The sequence below is a fragment of the Panthera pardus genome, unplaced genomic scaffold (assembly GCF_024362965.1).
Source record: "Panthera pardus isolate Hobbes unplaced genomic scaffold, ASM2436296v1 HiC_scaffold_6, whole genome shotgun sequence".
Lineage (NCBI taxonomy): Eukaryota > Metazoa > Chordata > Mammalia > Carnivora > Felidae > Panthera > Panthera pardus.
Window position 1 is genome coordinate 11,639,773 of NW_026526991.1, and position 16,175 is coordinate 11,655,947.

Genomic DNA, 16,175 nt, shown 5'->3' on the forward strand with positions numbered 1-16,175 from the left:
AAAATAGCACTTTTCCCATATATGGTACTTAATATCTGTTCTTCTGGTAGGAGGGCACGGGACCGGGAAAACAGCTCGAGGGGCGGGGTGTCAGAGTCCGGGACCTCCCCAGCCGGCTCCCGCCCTGCCTCGCCCGGCCGCGGCAATGCACCAAAATCCCTGCCCGAGCCCTCTGCGAGCCTCCTCCTCCTGATTGGACTCTCTCTGTGTCTATCCCCCCCCCTGGAACCTGGCTGTTCGTCGGGCCCGCCCTAGGGGGCGGGGCTCCCGCCTAGGAAGCGCGGAGGAAGGTGGAGCGGGCGGCGGTGGGGACGGGTGAGGAGGCTGAATAACCACGCCTTTGGTCTCAGAGGCTCCTCTCACCCGCTTCCCACGGGCCAAGGTGTCTGTCCATCATAACCGAGGTCGCACTGGAGTGGGCGACGCAGCTCAGGGGGCGGAGTCGTGCTCCAGGCTCCGCCCCGGAGCCGGCGCCGGGCTGGAATAGGCGGGCGGCTGCTAGGGCGGGGCGGGAAGGCGGCGAGGAGCCGAGCTGGGTGCGGTGAGGCGCGCAGATCACCGCGGTTCCCGGGAAGGGTACGGAAGGCTGAGCGAGACTGACCTCCTGCAGCTCCCGCCTCGCGCGCTCGCCCCCCACCCCCGCCGTCGCCCGAGCGCTCGAGAAAGCCCTTTCGGGAGAAGCAGCGCCCGTTCCCCGGCGCAGATCCAGGTTCAGGTGAGCGAGCCCCACCGGCCGGTCCCGCCCCGGGCGGGGGCGGTGGCGACGGGACGCGCGGCGTCTGGGGCCAGCGGGCCGACGTGTGGCTCTCGGCCTCCGCGCGGCCGGCGACCGGCGCGAGCGGGCGCGAACGCCGCGGGGCCCGGCCGGGGCACCGCATCCTTCCGGGAGGGGCCCCGGGACCCCTGCGCGACGCTCGGGGACGGCGCCGCTGGAGGCGAGGCCTCGGGAGCCGGGAAGGCTGCGGGGCCGGCGCTCCCCGGAAACCCTCCGCCCCTCCCCCTGCCAGGCGCACTGCCCCGGCGGGGCACCGGGAGCCTCGACCTCCCCCTGCCGCCGGGGCACGCGCCCCGCCCTCGCCTCGCCAAGTGCCCGAGTTGGGCAAACTTTTTAACCCCTTCCGGGGAGCCGCTGTCCCTGGACCCGGACGGGTGAGCCGAGCTGGGGGGCTTGGGGCAGCGGCTCCTTTGGAAGTTTTCCAGGCGTTCTCGCCACGGAGGTAACGGGCAGGCGGGGACCGTTTGGCAGCTGTCAGGGCGTCCTCCTGAGTCAGACTCGGACTGTCCTGCTGTAGACATTGCGCTCGGCTCAGTTTCCGCCCTCCGCTCCCGACTTCCTCATTCGCCCGGCTGCGATCGTTCGGGCGGAGGAGGGGGACCGGGAGAGGTGCGGGCGGGTGCGTGGGCACCGCGGATCTGCGGGGGCCGGACGAGGCAGGAAAGACTACCCCCCTCCTCTACAGCCCCTCAGCCGTTGGCTGCTGACTTCCGCTACCCCCGGAGAGAAAGGCCCAGGAATGCCCGCAGCCATCTGCGCCCGCCCGGGAGCGCACCTGATTCCACCGCACCTGGGGGCCGCCCCACGCGGGCGGGGGCGGGGAGCCGGGCCCTACGCCTTTAGGACCGGCCCGGGGCTATTGCATCGTCCCTGCTTGGGCCAAGAGTCGGGGTCTTTGCCCTCCCTCCCCCACTTCTCTGTACTGGGGGCCTCACTCCACCCTGTCCAGGGGCCACGGCGGGGGTGGGGGGCAGACTGCACCCCCGCATCCCTGCAGAGAGCCCAGTCGTTTATAACAAATTCCCGGACAAGGTGGCCGGCTGCCTGGATTTGGGGGCAGGGTGAGGGCCCAGCTGCAGTCTGTGGCCCCACCCAACCGGTGTGGGGAGAAAGATTCCCGGGAAATCCCAGGTCTTGGCAGGTCGTGGAGACAGGCGGCTCTCTTTGCTGGGCAGTTGAGAGGCCCGGCAGCTTCTCGGTTCACTGCATCCTTTTCTGGGTTTAACAGGATTTCAGAGTAACTGTTGAGTAACTGTTGAAGGGGAAGAGAGCAGCAGCTCCTTCCTGCAACACTGTGGCCATTTCTGACTCCTCCGATACCTGCCTCATAACCTCACCTGGTGGTTTATTCCCCTTTTGGTAAGGAGGGAGGTTGCTTTAAGGCCTGTTTAGACAATCACCCGATTAATATTAGTCAGTTTATATACAAGGCTGCTAGATGCATGGGGGAGGGTACATAGATGTGTAATTGAGCAAATATTTAACTGCCTGCTGTGTGCCAAGGACTCTGCCAGGTGGTGGGGGGTGTGAGGTTGAGTAAGACCTGGCCCCTGCCCTCGGGCACTTAGGGAGAGCCGAGACAAATCTGTAGATGACATGGCCCTCAGAAAGGTACTGTGAGTCATGGGGACTAGGAGAAAGGAGCCAGTCCACTCTGCTGACATCCCAGAGGCTCTTGGAGGAGACCTCTGCCCTCCAGGGGTTTACAGTCCTCAAGGGGAAATAGCATCTGAATGACTGAAATACAAAGGCAGCCTGTGATGAGTGTCCCGAGCACACCAGAGACAAAGGATTCGAGGAATTCCAAGAGGGAGCACTTCTGTCTGGAGCTAGGGGGACAAGGAGGGAGGCTGGCCCCGGAAGAGGGAGCCCGCTGCAGGGCTGCAGGCTGGGCAAACTGAGGCAAGCCCTCAGTGTTGGAAAGCGAGGCCTCCTATTAGTGCGTAATTGAGCAATCAAGAGATTGCTTAGTGTAATTTGAGAGTCACTGTGCCCCCCACTTGGCTGCAGGGTGACACCAAAATGCTCTGGGCAGATCCAGGTGCCTGGATTGATTGGCAGGCTCTGTTCTGGGAAGGGCAGCTGGAGAGGGACATTCTGTGGGGCTGCTTACCTGGGGGGCACATGAAGGTCCAGGAGAGAGAGGATCAGGGTCCTGGCTTTCTGTTTGTTTTGTTTTTGTTTTTGTTTTTGTTTTTTAATTTTAAACTCTTTAACCTAAGGGGTTGGAGATAGGAGAACTTCCCTCTTGCAGGATGAAGGACGCATGTGAATCACAGGCTGCCTCTTGCCTGTTCTTGCTCCAGAAAAAACAAAACAAGGATCTGTTAGCTTTTTCGAAGGAGCAAAGCACACTCAGAAAATGCAGCATTGTTGTGCGGCCTGGTAGGGTATTGCTAGAAACCAGACTAGCTGTGTTTTCTTCACTTCCTCTTCTAGCTAATCCTTCAATAAAGTGCTTAAGACAGCCCTTACCAGCTTGACATCTTTATTTCAAAAGGAGAGGAGGGGTTGGCTGTTGTTTTCCCCTGAGCCTGGCCTTACCCTTCTCTTGAAGGGGGAGAAAGAAACCCAAAGCAAAGGGGAAAAAAAAAAAAATCCATGCCTTGACAGCTTCCTCCCCAGCATCATGTTCCAAAAATATTTAGAATAACAAAATCTGTGTGTCGTCTTAATTAAACAAACGTCCTAATTTGCTGAGCATAAAACAGCATCTCTGCCCGCAGGGGCAGGAAGTGCATTTTCCCTTTGTGCAGCCCCAGAGAGTCACTGCCTCTCCGCCTTAACCCTTGGCGCGCTGAACTTCTGGGCTCAAGGCCTCTGGTGACAACAGAACGGAGTCCCGGCTGCCCCCTGGGGAGTGGTGGTGCTCCTGTGGCTTACAGAGTCCCATTCTTAGATCTGGGAAGAGTGGGGGCGTGAGCTTTGGAGCTAGGCAGAGTTCAGATCCTCACCCTGCCATTTAATTAGGTTTATGACCTTGGGCAAGTCGCATAACCTCCCTGCGTCTCAGTGTCCTTATCTGTAATATGGGAATGAGTACCTACCCTGAAGGACTAGATGTGAGAACTAAAAGAAATAAGGTGTGTAAAGGGCCTCATACATAGTGGCTATTTAAGTTTTTTAAAAAAATATGTAAACGGCCGGTCTCACCTCCCTGGGTCCTCAGGTGAGGAAACAAGGAAGGGAAGGGTAGATGGTTTTCCTGGCTCCTTCCTGCTCAGTGCTCTTCCTGCTTTCTAAAAGTGTGTGTGTGTGTGTGTGTGTGTGTGTGTGTGTGTGTGTGCGCGCGCGCGCGTGCATGCGCGCACCTTGTGGACTGTAAAGCCCAGGTGGGTCTGGGACCTACCCGCTGATGCTTTTGGATGCCCTTGGTAATGAGCTTGTGCTGCGTAGCCTGGTTTCAGGACTCTGGCCCAGGCACAAGGTGTGTAAACCATCTGCGATTTTTGTTCTAAAACATGGTTTCTTGTGATCTAGGAAGTCTAGGGTACAGCCAAGAGGTGACATGGAGAGAGCACAGGACTCAAGGGCCTTGAGATCTGCCTTCTGGCTCTGGTCGGAGGAAAACTTGATTTTGATAGAAAGGGCCCTAACATCCTACAAAGACATCATGCCAGTTTATGTGCCCACCTATGAAACACAAGAGTGCCTGGGAAACTGGAAGATTCAGTAATCTTAATTTCTCGGAGATGCCCCAAGTGTTTAGAGCACAGCCTCATGCCCTACTGATGGGAGTGTAAGTTTTAACAACCCTCTTTTTAAAAGTACTTTGGCAGTGTCTGCAAAGCATAGTCCCTCTGACTAATTTCCAGGAGCTCAACCCACAGAAAAACTCAAATATGCAAAAGGAAATGTCGGAGCATATTCTTTACAGTATTGTCATTAAAAAAAAAAAGAAGAAGAAGAAGGAAGCAAACTGTCCATCAAAAGGGTCAATTAATCATGGCACAGTGGGGATCCTTGTCGCCCTTAGAAGAATGAGGCTGATCTGTACGTAGTCACAGGGCGTGCTCTCCAAGATACGTTGCAAATGGGAAAAACTAGGTGCATAGCAGGATATATGGTGCTCCTTTTTTTTTTTTTTTTTTTTTTTGGGGGGGGGGAAACATAGTATGTCACTTGGGCTCTGCATGGAAAGATTCTGAGATGCTGGCAATAGTGGCTGCCTCCAGAAAGGGAAGGAGGCCCAGGAAATGAGCATTACTCTTCAGTAAATGGCTTTTGGGTTTTATTACGTGTCAATATAAGGGGATCTTCTGGCCATTCTTGTAGGTTTCCGCTTCAAAGTGCATTGCTTTAGACTCCAAATTTCATATTGAGTGTCTATTGTGTGCACGGAAGGAGGAAGGATCCTAGAAATGCAATGGCTTGCTCTCATGGCTGGAACATTTTGGGTCCTGTTTTCTTCCCCCGTGATGTCATATTGCCAGAGTAACCCCTCAAACGAACGCCTATTCTGATCCACTCCCTCGTGTGCTGGGAAATGATAGATGATGGCTTTTTCTTCGTATGAGAAAAGGAAGCTCGCAGTGTGTGTCTGGAAAGTATTTGGGGGATACCCTTTTGCCGGGCTTCCCATGATTCCCCTGGCTCCACATCACACGTGGTTCTTTCCTGGGGAGCCCACTCTGACCATTGGGCGAAACCAGACCTTTATTCACTTGGATTTTCTTCTTTTTTTAAGTTTTTTATATTTCTTTTTGAGAGAGAGAGAGAGGGAGGGGAGGGGCAGAGAGAGAGGGAGACACAGAATCCGAAGCAGGCTCCAGGCTCTGAGCTGTCAGCACAGAGCCCAACACGGGGCTTGAACTCAGAAGCCATGAGATCATGACCTGAGCCGGACGAAGTCGGATGCTGAACTGACCGAGCCACCCAGGCGCCCCCCAGATTCTCTTCTTTTTTCTTTTTTATTTTTTTTAATTTTTTTTAAGTTTATTTATTTTTGAGACAGAGAGAGACAGAGCATGAACGGGGGAGGGTCAGAGAGAGAGGGAGACACAGAATCAGAAGCAGGCTCCAGGCTCTGAGCCATCAGCCCAGAGCCCGACGCGGGGCTCGAACTCACGCACCGCGAGATCATGACCTGAGCTGAAGTCGGACGCTTAACCGACTGAGCCACCCAGGCGCCCCTCTTCTTTTTTAAAGTTGGAGTCACTGCAGCCACTAGCGTTCCCCTTCCCACGCTGTCCCCAGTTGTCCCTCAGACTTCTGGGTTTTTAATGCATTAATAACTGGAAAAGCCCAAATTCTTGAGAAAATGTGATCAAAAGGGGTGTTTTGAATTGGAGGGCCCTGATCCCCTTCTCAAGAGAGACTGTCTTAGCCTTGGATGACGTGGGTACTGGAGAAGCCACCAGCTCTGCTCACCGCTGAGTTGGCTTTTTTTTTTCCTGTGGCGCAGCCAGCCGAAGACCCCCCATCGGGGTCTCGGACAGGCCTGTGTCCCTGCCAGGCAGCCTCTGGGCCTCCTGGAGGAATGGCATGAGTCACACATGAGCACACAGAATGAGCCTGGGTCTAAAGTGGGCCTGCCACCACATGGCAGATGGTTTGAAGGCTGGAGGCTGGCTGGGATCTCCCCCGCCCCAGTCCCTACCTCCCCACCTCCCCACTTCCCCACCTCCCCACCGTACATTTGGGAAGCCTGAGGGGAGCTGCCCTCTTGCACCTGATGTGTGTCCTTTTAAAAAGTAACTTAGGAGGGCTTCTGTTGGCATTTCTCAGGCCCCATTCTGCCCTCTAGGTGATTCAGCACCCAGAATGGGACACAGCACACGCCTGGGGCAGGTGGGCCCAGGGGAGGCTCTCTGATGGCCTTTGGCTGAGGGCGAGGCCTTCTGGGGAGTGTCTGCAGCGGCCTTCAGCGGCTCTCTTCACCTCCAGTCTCTCCACCAGGAACCCTCCCCTCTGGCTGAGGGAGCCTCGCCTTGCTGGGCCTTCCGGAAGTTGCCACCAAAGGGTGTGGCTTCCTGCTGAGGCAGGTTGGGCTGCGGCCTGGAGGGAAGAGGAAGGTGTAGCTTGTCTCCCCAGCCCTCACTTGCTTCCTTGGTGCCTCTAAGGTCCTCACAGGTCCTTACAGTCCTTCTTTCCCAGAAGAACAGGCCCCCCACCCCGGGGAGCTTTCTCTCACCTCCGTGGACATTCCCATTTTGGGAACTTATCACCTTCAAGACTTCTCCCTTTTCACTTGAACTGTAATTCCCAGTGTCGCCCTGCCCCAAAGGAAAATGAACAGCAATAAAACCCTCCCTGCTGAATTTACCTAGAATTAAAGAGTGTCTGAGCTGGATGGACAGTCACCCCACCTCCACCCCCCACCCCCACTAGAGGGGGGAGCGATTTACCCCAGCTCTTTCTTGCAAGGCGGTGGGAAGCTTTGGCTCCTGGTTTCCCTCAGAATCACTTAGCCTCCTTTAAGAGTGTTTTCAAAGTGTTATCTTCCCTTTCTTGGCCTTTATGCACTGTTTAGCCAAGGAACACACACTTAGCCCCTTTAATCTGTCCTCAGGAGTTTATTCTTCCACACCCTTCATCCTTTTCTTCTGGTGGGGAGGGGCACTATGGTTAAGAAATCGGGTGGGAAGTGTTCTCGGTTTCTCTGAACTTCTTCCAGCTGGACAGGGCCCCTTCAGCTGAAAGCTTGCACGGCCCAGAAATCAATATTTCACATGGGGGAGTGCCAGGCCGCAGGGTGGGCCATTCGGACGGCCACACTGGCTCTCCACTGCCTGTTCGCAGGTCCTCATTTCTAGTCATTTCTAGTCATTTAAGCACTGAGCTGATCGGTTTCTTGTCTTTTCAGTAGAAGCCCGTGGTGGAGGGAGCAAAACAAGGGCTTTGGGATCAGGCAGAGCTGGGACCAGACCCCCGCCTGTGCTCCAGCTGTTAGACTGCGGCCTCAGTTTCCCCACCTGCAACACGGAGATGCCTGTTTTTTTCAGGCTTGTAATTACATGTAAAGATAAGTGAACTGGTCCAGTTCTTTCCTTCCCCTTCCTTCTTCCTCCTTTTTCATGGTCTCACCAATATCATCTGTCCTCCGTGGGCAGTAGGAGATGTGTGGTCAGATTTTAAAGATTTTAAATGTGTCTGACAAGTCTGTCCCTCGATAACAAAATGTGAAGGTGAAGAAGGCTGAGGAACCTGCCAGAAGATCTCCTGGGTCGGATGCTGAGGTTTTCAGGGTCTCAACCTTTGCAGCCTTCTTACCACACAGTACAGTTCATCTTGGCACATGGATCTGAGCTGGGTTAGGGATCTTAGCTGGGTTCAGCATTTTTTAAAAAGGGCGTTATAAAAGCAGGAGAGGCCCCTTTATTTAGAGTTGCCTGTGTTCAAAAGCCACTGCACTTCCTGTGTTTTGCATGAAGTCACTGGGCTGGAGAAGGAGCTTCCTGTCTGATAAACATAAAGACAGGCATTGGAACTGGTTGGGGGTGACTTAATCTAACTGGTCTGGGATGGGGGAGAAGATCCTGGAACCCACCGGACTGAGGACCTGGAGGTCAGAGGCAGTCTTTCCTCAAGTCTGGATCCATAAGTCACCTCGTGCCTGGCACAGAGGCGGCTCCTGGTTAACACAGTGGAGTTCAGGGCTCGCTGGTGACTTTGCCTGTAAGCCTGGGACGAGGAGGTCCAGGCAGCCACGGCTTTAAAATACCACTCACTGCTCTCTCCACTTTACAAAGCATGGGTGCCAGGCACTTGTCTGGAAATCTCCGGGCTAAGAAAAGTGGTGGCTGGGAGTCATCTTAAAGTTTTTGTCTATTTTTAATATTTAAGACCAGCTCTTGGGTATTGACGGTATTGACCCCAAATTTCTTCGGCAAATCTCCGTCGTCCGAAGACCCCTGGGGCTCCTGCTGCATGGCCTGCATCGTGCTGGGCTCGGTGGGGCTTCAGTAGAGGTGGAGGGCAGAGAGCCCAGCTCCGTCCTCAGCGGCCTTACCCTCTAACGGGGAGTTGGGACCCTGGGGGAGAGACTCGTCATGTCTGTGTACCAGGCACAGGGCTGGTGCTTTTACATGAATTATCTCATTTAATTTTTTACCCCAGTCTCAAGAGATAAGAAATTACCCCCATTTTACAGATGAGGAGACTGAGCAGGTATTCAGATTCTGGCACTCTGACACCAGACCCCTGTGTGACCTTCACCCCTGAACTTGTGTTTCCTCACTTGAGGGTGGGCTGCTCCCTAAGAACTGCTCTTGCACAGGTGGCCAAAAATTCATGAAAGGAGCAGAGGTTTGGGCTGCTGCAGAAGGGGGCCTCCGTCCCGTGGGTGCGATTGTCTACTCAGAGCAAGGTTGCTGGATCCCTAGCGTTGCCTTGGCTACTGACATCACCTTTAGCCTCAACTCGCCATTCCTCAGATGTGTGTGGTTGGTCCTAAGGGAGGGCAGGTGACAGACCATGGCAGCATAAGTCCTGGCTGCTGTTGGCTGGGCCCTGGCTGGTCTTCACTGGGGAGCCAGCCATCTTGACTAGTGGGCTCTTCTTGGCCTCAGCCCACTTGCAAACATGCATTTTTTTTTTAAACGTTTATTTATTTTTGAGACAGAGAGAGACAGAGCATGGACGGGGGAGGGTCAGAGAGAGAGAGAGACACAGAATCTGAAACAGGCTCCAGGCTCTGAGCTGTCAGCACAGAGCCCGAGGCGGGGGTCGAACTCACAGACCGTGAGATCGTGACCTGAGCCGAAGTCGGATGCTTAACCGACCAAGCCACCCAGGCGCCCCAAACATGCATTTTTTCTTTCCTTAATTCGTTTATCTGCCCCTCATTGTGCCGTTGTCATGCCTCAGAGCTTACTCTATATGCTAGGCACTGGGCTGGGTGGTGCTGGGACTGCAGAGGTGAAGGAAGTGGGGCCCTTGTTTCCAGGAGCTGACAGTTGTCCCAGGGGAGAGGGCCCAGGGGGCTCTGGGCAGGCTTCCAGGAGGAGGGGGCATCCCAGCCCATTGCAGGTAGGGATGTGGCCTGGAATGTGTCCAGGGAGCTTTGTTGTCCAGGCGCTAGATTTCCTCTCGTCTTGAGGAGCGCCGGGCCCCAGCCCCTCTCTCAGCCCCCTGCGTAGCCCATATGGCCCATTAAAGTCTAGTTCCCTGTGCCATTCCCTGGGAAACGTGGGAGTGCAGGATTCCCTTCCCAGGTCCTTAGCCTCCGGGTGGGAGTTCTGCCTGTGCCCTCTGGTTCTGTGGTCAGCACGCTGTTCCCAGCTGAAGGGCCGGGGGTGCGATTTTTCACAGAGTGTTGAGAGAGACGTAATTGTTACTGGAATTAGTTTGCTTTTTAAAGTAAAAAGGGGAGTGTTGTTTATAGCAAAACAATATAATAACAAAGCTGACAAGAAGCAGATTTGCCCCTCAGCCCGTCCACGGTTTGCGTCTTTCTGGGTTTCCTGTCCACACACATGCCCGTTGTACAAACCTGTGAGCAGAACAGATACTGTGTGCTCTGACTCACCCAGCACTGCAACATAAAGTTTCCTGTGTCGCAACAGTCTCCACAATTATTATCTTAGTGGCTGTGTTATGGTCCACAAAGGGGAAGAACCATTATTTCCATTGCCAGAAAGTTCCATGGGTTTTAGTGACTCTTGAGATTCATTCAGCAAATACATCCTGAGCATCTGTTCTAGGGCAAGAAACTGCTACGTGGCTGGGCTGTAGCCGAATGAGGCATCACAGGCCCTGCCCTCAAGGGGCTCAGGTCTAGACTCCAGGAAAAAGCACTTTACTCTGGTGTTGTGGGTTGTGTTAGAGGTGAGCCTAGGAGAAAATGGCGGCTTGAGCACCCAATTTGAGTTGATGGAAGACCGCTGTGTCTTCAGTGGTGAGACAGCTTAGGAGCAAGGACCTGGGAGATCTTTCTGGGCTCTTTGGAGTTAGATCTCCAGCTCCTGCACCCCCACCCACCCCCAGCTTCGTGGGCCTGGGCCAGAAAACAAACACCCTGGGAGGAAGTTTCCGAGGGGCCCTTGTCCCCTGGGGAAATCGCCCCCTGGCCCTACCGAGAGACCTCTCTGTACCTAGGTAAGGGACAGCACGGGATGGGCAGGGATGGTCTCTGAAAGGTCCCAAAGCGGCTGGCAGGCCGCTGGGCTCTGCTGAGGTTACTGCCCAGGGAAGATTCAGGATTGTAGCAGCAAGTTGCAACACTTTAGTTTTGTTGTGGAGAGAAAGTTTCAGAATCTTAGTGGCTGCTTTGGAGTAGATAGATGTTTACAATGGTAAGGGAGTCATTTGGGCCTGGGCTGGGCATGAGGGGAGAGGATGGGTGGCCAAGGGTCTAGAAAGGAATGCAGTGGCTTTGTTCTAGTATTTTCTTTCATTCCACATCACTGGCTTCCTGCAGGTGTTCCTTTCTTTGTTCTCCCTGCCCTGCACTGTCCTGTCCCCGCAGCTCCTGGCTCGAGGGAGCCTACCCTGAATCCCACCGTCTTCCTAGAGAGCAGGAGACAAGTCCTTTGCTGTTCCGAAAGGAGCTTGTCAACCCCGCCCTGCGAGGGAGTAAGAGGGTAGGGGCAGCCCCAGATGTGGTCGCTGGGACACTTCCGGGCCCCGTTCACGTTTCAGGCTTTGTCCACCAACGCCAGCCCCCTCTGCAGCCTGCGGGCAGATCTGGGTCAGTACCACGCTGCCCAGGGGTGACGTTTGACCAGGAGAGTTTCTGTCACTGTCCTCAGTGCCACCCATTGAACACACACACTCAAAAAAAACCCCAAAACCGAACCAAACTTTATTTTTTTTTACGTATTGACTGAAAATTGCTAATAAGAATCAAACGTAAGCCGGGCATTTCAGCACTTGGTAGATTATCTCCTGTCACTTTGTTGACACTTCTGTTTGGTGGTGATTACAAGCTGGAGATTATCTTGGAATTTATACCATCTGTAATTATGGGCCAGCTCCTGTATTGGAGGTGGGAACAGGGACTAAGAGAGTTCGATAAAGCAGGAGTCGGTGGTGGACCGTGGGCCAGGGAGCGGGTGACTCCAGAGGTAGCAGCTGGGTTTCCATCCCATTTTCACTCGGTTTATTTGTTCGTTAGATTTGCTGGTGGTGAGGTGGAGCCTGCGTAGGGGCCCGGGAGGCATGACTGGTTTACGACCCAGGTCTGTAGCTTACACTCTCGAGTGGCAAAGCAGACGGCGGCCGGGCATACAGGCTCGCCGTGGCAGGTCAGGATGGTGGACCGCAGTGGTCAGACAAGGGCATGGACGGGGTCCCCCGGGTGGGCTGGCTTCGACCAGAGGGGTTTGTCTCTCACAGCTCTGGAGGCTGGGAGTCCACGAGCAAGGCGCCTCTGGCAGCCCAGATCTCCTGAGGGCTCGCTCCCTGCTTTACAGACGGCTGTCTTCTGTGTGCTCCCATCCATGGTGTCTCCTGCCTTCCTCCTCGTCCAGGGACACCAGTCAGATGGGGGAGGCCACCTTGATGCTCTCATTGTTACTTCCTCACCTAAGGGCCCGTTGTCAAACACAGTCACATCTGGAGGTCCTGGGGGTTAGAGCCTCAATGGGTGAATTTGGGGGGGTGTGGGACCCAAGTCTGTCCATAATGGCAGAAGGGAGTGGGTGTGGTTGTCAGTGGGGGGGGGGGGCTCTCTAATAATCCAGCAGCATTCTTCCTATTCTTCCAGGTGTGAGGGGCTTTTCTTGATCTCCCCAGTTTATTTAAGTGCTTTGAGCCCCAGGTTCCTCCTCTGTAAAGTGTGGCTAATCTCAGTGTCCTTTGAGTGCCTCACCAACCCTTCTGTGAACTCCGCTCCTGGTGGCTCCCAGTAGGTGTCAATCCCCATCCCCTTTCCTTCTGTCCCTCGTTCCCCAGAGCCCCTTTTCCTTGTATCCTGCTTCCTCCTCTCTGCTGCCCAGGACCACTGCAAAGTATCAGGGGGCTCGTGGAAGGGACCGGGTTGTTCCCAGCTTGCTCTGCCTTCCTCACCGGGTCATCGCATCCCGCCCCGCCCCCCCCCCCCCCCCCAGTTCTTGTCAACCAGTCATTCTTGGAGATGGCTTGTCCCCTCTGATGAGCCATAAACACTGTTTTTACACGAGTGACGGGTATCACTTAATAGAATGCCGGTGCGGGGAATTTAAACTTAAAACCCGAGTTGCTGCCCGATAATGCTTCCCCTCGGCACTTCTCTGTGCTGGCTGACCTACTTTTGGGTCTTGCTTCCTCCCATTCGAGGTGCTGCTCCTGAGACCCTTGTACCATGCCTCGCCCTCGGTGGGCACGTAAGGTCAGCTTGAGGAACCAGGAATATATATATTCACGCGGGGTGTGCGGTTTATCGTCGGCACCTCCGCTTAGCTCTGCAACAGCTTGGGTGGAAGGAGGGGTCTCAGTCTTAACCACTGCAGTGTGTCTATGTCTGGTCCTTACGTAACAGGCAGGGGGCTCTGGGGTTAGACCCTTGGTCCTGATCCTGATTCTGTCACTTGCCAGCTCTTTGGCCTTGACAAGCCACGCCCCCTTTCCATGCCTGTTTTCCTCATGTGTGGAATGAGGTAAATAGAGTCGCTCGCCATAGAGGATTATGATGCTCAGTAAAGCTTGGCTCTGTTGTTTATCTGTTTTATTGATACGCACATTTAAAAAACATCTTTTAAGTATCTAGGCTTGAACTCACGACCCCGAGATCCAGAGTTGCACGTTCCACCGACCGAGCCAGCCCGGTGCCCCTGTTTATACACAATTTGTCCAGCGCAGTGCCAGTCTGTTTTAAAAATATCAGTTGTTATCCATTTTCAAAACCCTATTTTAATCAGTTTTTTTGCTTTCGATATAAAGTTTGAAGTCACGCTCAGGCTGATGCAGTGCAAGTCTCCCAGTCCCATGAAGGTGGCGGTGTAAATGTTCCTGCTTTATAGCTGGAAAAGCTGAGACCCAGAGAACCTGAGTGCCGGGCCCCAGGTAGCGGGTGAGAGAGCCCAGATCCTCCCCTGCTCCTCGACGTTGACTTGATGCCCGATTATTTTCTGTATCTGCTTTCGTTGCCTCCCCTGCCTTCTCATCCCACTTCACACAGTCCAGTTGGGGGGGGGGGGGATGTTTATGAACCTGGGGTCGGGAGGCCGGTCACGCTTTTGCACACAGCCTTAAAGCAGTGAGTTCTGGTGCCGCCCCGCTGGCTTATGGGCCCAGGTGTAAAATACAGCCCCTCCTGTCACTCCGAGACCCATCGGCGGGCAGCATGTGGGGGTGGGCGGCCAGGTGTGTGAGGTCAGGTCAGCCCGGTTCCTGCAGGGCAACTAGCTTTTCTCCCGCAGCTTTCCAATGCCACTGCCTCCCGAGCGGCCTGCCAGCCGACAGTGCCCTGCTCTCAACCTGCCGTCTGCCCAGAGCCGGGCCTGCCGCCCGCCAACTGTTTCCTCCTTTTGCCAGATCGAGTTGGAGGTGGCTGTGTCGCGCCCAGTGCTCGTTAAAAATGCCTCATTATGGGATTAATTGCTCGGTGGCATTTACAGGCCCCCATCAGTGTTGTGACTTCTCGCCTCCGACCGGCTCCAACTCCTTCGTCCAAACCACCTGGAGTTGGTTCTGCTGACTTTCTGGCCGGCACCGCGAGCCTCGCGTCAGAGAAGGAATGGACAGTGGCCTCCGAGGGCGAGGCTGGGGATCTGGCGGCCTCCCCGCTCTGCCACTTACTAGTGCTGAAACCCGGGCATCTTCAAAGTGAGGACCCTTCCAAGATGCAGAGCGCCCGGGTGCAGACTAGTGCAGTATCACACAGGGCAGACCAGTGTATTACAGGGAGGCTGGGAAAGGACAGCCCTCTTCCCCTTTAAAACGAGTCGCGGGCTTTAATTAGCCTTAGTTGAAATAGTGGATGCCCCTCCCCCTCCCCCCCTTCTGGCTTTCAAACAAGAATCTGAAGAATGTGATCCTCTGTGCGGACCCGAGCAAAGATCAGGGGCAGGATTCAAAGCTCTTCCGGGGCTTTACCAGGCAGCCTTTGTGCTCCTGGACCGGGGGACATTCCGCATTGGTTTGTGGTTGGAAGCCTCTGACAACTACAGGCGCTTTGAATTCCTGGCTCCGAAGGGGACAGCTGGGAGGGGTGGGGGGAGTCAGGTTAAAGAGGAGTTTGCCAGGGAAACGCTTCTGACCGAGGGGCTTGGCGTCAGCCGGGAGGACCACCTCTGCGGTGCGTGACCGGGCAGATCGTGGGTCACCGGAGGCTCCTTCCCCTTCCTGATGATTCTGTCTGGTCTTTGCAGACCTCACACGTTTGCTGCCTCACCAGGTGCTCAGAGGGCGAGCCGAGTGGTCAGGCACGAAAACCCTAGGGCCGCTAGTCAGACTTCCGGGACACAGACACCAGCTGCTACTACCTGCATGCCCTTGAGCAAGTCACTTAGACGTTCTGGGCCTCAGTTTCCTCATCTGCAGAACCGGATTCCTAGAAGAACGTACCTCGCGGTTGTGTGGGCTGGGGAAGCTCTCCTACGAAAAGCACCCAGAACTCAGTGCTAGCGGGTTTTATTTGTGGGGCGTGGGCCCGGTGACACCCGGTTTACGGATGAAGACAGCGAGGTTCAGGGCACTCAAATAACATTCCCGGAAGGGCGCTTGGGTGGCTTCGTCGGTTAAGCATCCAATTCTTGGTTTCGGTTCAGGTCATGATCTCACAGTTGCGTGGGTTCGAGGCCTGTGTCGGGTTCTGTGCTGGCAGCATGGAGCCTGCTTGGGATTCCCTCTCTCGCTCTATGCACCGCTCCCCCCCCCCCCCCTTAAAATAACTAACATTCTCAGAGATTCCCTCAAGCTCTGGGTAGAGACTCCCGCGCTCACCCCAGGCCAGCCCGACTCTAGAAGTGTCACATTTGGCCCTGATCCCACATCCCTGGAGTGTGCACACACGTGTCTGTGTGCACCTGCCTGTGTGTATACAGGTTTGTGTGTGTGCACATGTCTGCGGGATGGGTTCGGTGCGAATCCGGCAGCTGTCTAGAGCAGGGGGCCGCTGCTCCTTCCTTCTCTCCTGTGCGGCCTCGGCCTTGGCCCCCTTTGGAACCAGACCTGGGCAAAGGGGCAGTTCTTGGCGGGTGGTTAAATAATCAGCAGCCGGGTTTCTGGTGAAGGATGTGGTGAGGTCATTGCTGCAGCCAGGCTCCTTGCTCAAGGACAGCTGGGGTGGCCAGCCTTTCAGACGGGGGCATCACCACAGCCTCCTCGAGGGATTAATTAGCCTTCTCTAGTAATCTAATTTCTCTGTAGCGTGGGAGATACACGGGTTTTATCTCCACTCTGCGACTAGTTCTTGGGTGATTTCCCCCAGGGAGGACAAAGGCTCTGGGATGCGGCCTGCCCACCCTGGTTTCTCTGGGAAGCTCGGCCCCGTCCTCCAGGCAGCCTGTGTGCCCAGGTCTGGCACCTGCTGGCTCAC

At 55.1% G+C, this 16,175-nt stretch overlaps 1 protein-coding gene across 1 annotated transcript in view; it reads left to right on the plus strand.

Moving 5' to 3' along the window:
* Positions 1-506: 506 nt before the first annotated feature.
* The window catches only part of MYH9 (myosin heavy chain 9), a 92,619-nt gene continuing 76,950 nt past the window's right edge, over positions 507-16,175 (plus strand). Inside the window, 1 exon segment of the mRNA XM_053895544.1 lies at positions 507-715. The gene's annotated coding sequence lies outside the window, so the exon portion shown is untranslated.